This window comes from Zea mays, chromosome 1, assembly GCF_902167145.1.
Source record: "Zea mays cultivar B73 chromosome 1, Zm-B73-REFERENCE-NAM-5.0, whole genome shotgun sequence".
NCBI lineage: Eukaryota > Viridiplantae > Streptophyta > Magnoliopsida > Poales > Poaceae > Zea > Zea mays.
This window is the reverse complement of record NC_050096.1, coordinates 274077164-274081804: the sequence shown is the minus strand read 5'-3', so window position 1 is coordinate 274081804 and position 4641 is coordinate 274077164. Positions and strand designations below refer to the sequence as shown.

Genomic DNA, 4641 nt, shown 5'->3' with positions numbered 1-4641 from the left:
TATAAAAAATTAGATAAGTTACTCTTTTAGCTTCATGTCCCCTAGTTTAATTCATGTAATCGGTTTACAAAATCACATATAGTCACTCTGTGCATACTATTTTGCATAATTTCTCATGGATTTATCTTAAAAGTAGTTCTAGAAGCTTTGCTAAAAAGGCACTAAAATGTTAAAAGAAAGAGTGAAGACAGTATAGATAAGGCATAAGGACTAGTAATTGGGAATTAATAAAGGCGATGGCTAAGCCGCTATTAGGAGTTTAGAAATTGAGTAGGTCACGAATTCATGTACGTGCAATTCGCTTGCCTTGATTATGACTATACAGGGAAATGCATATATAATAGTGCGTTTGGATGTTGGAATTTAGACTCGGAATTCAGAATTGGAATTGACAAACCCGAATTCTGGTGTTTGGATGGTCACAGTATTTGGAATTGGAAATCCACCAAATTCCAGCCGGTATTCAACTCTACACACGCCTCCACTCTCCAATTCCGACCTTCCACCCTCTGATTTGCTCGGAATTGAACTGGATTTGGTATTGGATCCGATTTCCAAAGCCAGGCTGATTTGGTATTGGATCCAATTCAATTCCACCATCTCCAATTCCAACATCCAAACGGAGCCTAAGTGAATAGGGACTTAGAGTTATATAGGATCGCTGACCGAAGAACTTGTAAGATATTTATAAAGAAAAGATCATAGGGGAGACAATATTTCTTATTATTAAAGCAGAACAGAAACGGCTTCGATGGTCCTATCCACGTCGCTCTAAAAAATCGTGGCCATCCGATCTAGGATCCTCGGTTCATTTCTTCTCGCTTTCGCGTGCACTCAAGGCCTCTCGAGACTTCTACCGAGGCTACTAACGGCTGCTACAACCACGAATCCTACTCTGGACCAGAAGCTTCCAGAGCATGACCAGAGCGGATTCGGAAGCTCCGCAACACGCATCCCAAATCCCCCGAATCCCGACGCCCACCTGAACCCATTCGCGCGGACCCGTGGTGGCGGCCCCAGGCAGCGTGGTGCATGACGTACACTTACCTCCCGATATCCTAAAGGCATGGTCATCCTGTCCCACTGTTTTTTTCACGAATCTGAGATTCTTGGCTGTTGGAGTTTGCTATTTTTGCCTGTTCTTGCAATGCTGTCACCTTCGTTGCGTGGTCTAGAAGACGTTCCTTTTGCCCAGTATGAATGGCAGAGCTGCCGTCGCTTTCTTTTTGAAACTGTTTGGCAGTCCGTGTGGTCTGTACATGGGTCCTATGTACAAGACGGCGATAGGCTCCCCTGGTTCCAGATTCAGCCATGGATAAGAGAACTCGCCTTTAATTTCCCACTCTCCCAAAACACAACCCAAATGTCGCTTTGAGGACACAGTCCAACCTGCATGCCCTCTCCCCTTAAAGTATTCTTATGGGCCAATACTATATGGAAATTAGAATAATAAGTGGCAATTCGACAAAATCTTTGATCTCTCATTAGTCCAAGCAACAAGCATCCATATATTTGACCATACAATTAACATATGCAAATCCACTGTTCTTTCCACTGCTCAGCAGAATACAATTGTTGATAGGCTGACATGGATAGGCTCCATAGCAGCCTCGTAAGTTCCAGCCATCCCCAAGTCAACATCTGAAGCTGTTGTGGCATTAGAAATAGCCCCCATCTTTTTTAAGTGGGAGCCAAGCAACATGTAAATTTAAATGTGTTGCGACTCATCATAACAATGGTCTGCTCTAGCTAAGCACTATGCCATCTTACACATTATGTAAACCCCTCTGAAAGTTAAAAAAATAATAGTCCACCATTGTTAACGCTTCACGGTGCAATATCATGCCTCTCTTCACTATTCAGTTTTGACACAATACATTGCAAGTGTCGACCTAGCTGGAACATACCAAGTGTGGGGTTTCAGTTCTGGAGTGCATGTGCTTTTTTACCCAATCGATGATATTGTGGCAGGTTAACCCATTCTTTCGGTTGAACAATCGATGTTCGAGTGTGTGCTTGTGCATGCTATGTGGGCTGCTTTTTCGGATGCAGTCAAGCCTGTTTTCCTTTTCCCCTGGATGCCTGCAACCTGTAGCTGATCCAGCCATGTCCTACCTATAGGTCCTTGTTGTATTTCTTTTCTTTTTCCTCTACTTGAAATTATAACAGCTTTCATTTTTTCTGAGCCCACTAAATAGAGTTAGAACGTGTGCTGGCGCATGCTTCTATCTGATATACATGTAGGTGTTGATATATTCACACATGTATACATATTACATGGAAAATATGGAAACACACATACAAGAGATAATGTGCTTTGCAAACAATCCAATCATGCATGTGTGTGGTTGTTTAACCTTTTTTCTTTTGCTGAACCACGTCGTACCTAAGCTCCTTACTGTATTTCTTCTCTACCTTCTCTAGATGAAATCCATGCCAGCTTTCATTTTTTGTACTGGGCCTATGGAATGGAGTTCGAACGTGTCCAGATAATGTGAGGTGCAGTCAACCTAATTATGCATGTGGTTGTTTATCCTTTACTAACTTTTCTTATATTAAGTCAGATCCTTAGTACCCTGGTATTCAAACTGAGATGTAAGAGCATCAGCCAAGAAGCTTGATCAAGAGCCGCATCAGCTGGACCGCGTCCTTCGACATTAGTAAAAAGAAATAAATGCATTATTTGTACTATATTTCCCAAATAACTTGCATATTTACAGTTCACACCAACAACTAATAAGAAAGGCAAAGATCCAATATATACATTTTTATCACAGCCCGAAAGGTCACGTTCTCTAACACAATCCCAATCATATACATTTCTTTTTAAGTGAACATTCACTTGATATGGTCTATTTCCTAAATACCACAATGATATGATTCAAGTTTTTAAATTCATTTACTTAAATGATAGCAATGCTACTTTCTGTACATATGTTTCTTTGAGATACATTTTCATCTTCATGTACAATTATTATTACTACCTTTCAAAACCTACTTACATACTTATCCAATAGGCAATACATCTTACAATTCGTGCTGCTACACTTAGGTATTGATGTGCTTTGTCTTAGTTTCCTAACAAATACCTATCAACCCTCTTTTATCTTTGATGTACCCTACAAATTTAATGTTTCTATATTTTATTTATGAATCTGACATCATATTATATCTTAATCATGTGTATGTGCACGTGCGTGTGTTTCTATACACAGACACTGAAAGAGTTGGCACTCTTTACTCTTAGATCAATATCATGTCTTCGTCTCCTTTTAGTCCACTACCAAATCAATGCTATAGACTTAATGAAGCTAGTCTTATTACTATTGGTTTTGCTGCACATAGTTTGGATTAAAACAAAAAACATGCATCATTGATATATACGACAATGTGTTAATATTTACGACAATGCTCTCCTAATTCGATCTATCAGAGTTAACAAACATTATTGATTCTCTTACTCACAGATTGTTGACAAACACAATGTTCAGTCTACCAACAATGATTTGCCATCACCACCAAAAACGTATATAGCAGAATACATTCACTGGTGCACTGAGAACAAAATGTGCCTTTTAGCTCTGTAGCTAGAGCTTTTATTCCATATTAATACAACATAATACATGCAGGATGAAGCACACCCAGGCTAGCTAAGTCATACCAGATTATACATGTTCCAATGTGACAACGGCTAGACCATCCTCAAACACATGAAGGCATAACACTATTTAAGATGCTTTGTATACCGTTTTCATATTATCTTTGGCAAACGATTCAGGCAAAACTAACATACTCCTCTCATCTATATACAGGTTTCAGTTTTTGTAAGCATAGAAAAAGCTTCATCACTTTTGGATATGGAAGACTTTTGTGTACATAGACATCCATGTTGTTGAAGCATTCTGAAAACTGTGCTTGCTTATGCAAACTTTACTCACGAATTATTACTAGATATAGAAGTATGCTACTTTAATGCAGCTCGGTACGTATTGTGACATGTTTGCCTTATAACTCTGAACTCTACAAGTTCCCATACTAGATCTTGGAATACGCGACATGAACATGAACAATAGTTGTAATTTAGTTTTGTGTATGCTCTCTGTATTCTCTAGTACATTACATCATCTTTTTGGCAATCTGTTTAAACATGATAATAACATGAAGAATGTTTATCTTCATGAACATACTTATCAGATAGAACATAAACATTGTATTTACATAAACAAGAAGCTGTAATCTACTTGCATAAACATTCTTTGTATTCTTGCTGTTGTCATAATGTTAGCTCCATATCTTAGTAAACAATTCTTCAAGAGCATCAATATCTGATAACCCCTGCCATATATCCGATAACCACATTGATATTTTAATCTATCTACATAAATGCCGGTACCCTGAATAAGGGGTACCCTCTTCTACAGTATGAATACACTGTACCCATACGATACCTCCAGGTCACACGGAGAGTGGCACCTGGCCCCGCCACGTGGGCCGACCTAAGGGCACCACGTGGCGAGGAAGGATGGTACATCCCGGGAGGCACCGTTAGGACCAAACCTTCGCAGAGGAACACCGGACCCCTGTGAGTACGAGTCCGGAGCTCCCGAGGAGACATGCAGGTGGGTCCTAGGTCCCCCTCGG

General features: G+C 39.8%; 1 long non-coding RNA gene across 1 annotated transcript; it reads left to right on the top strand.

Moving 5' to 3' along the window:
- Window positions 1–864: 864 nt before the first annotated feature.
- On the top strand, window positions 865–4136 carry LOC103643891 (uncharacterized). Its single transcript, XR_002266529.1, has 2 exons — window positions 865–3526; window positions 3630–4136. It is a non-coding gene; the product is annotated as an uncharacterized lncRNA (long non-coding RNA).
- The last annotated feature ends 505 nt before the right edge of the window (window positions 4137–4641 follow it).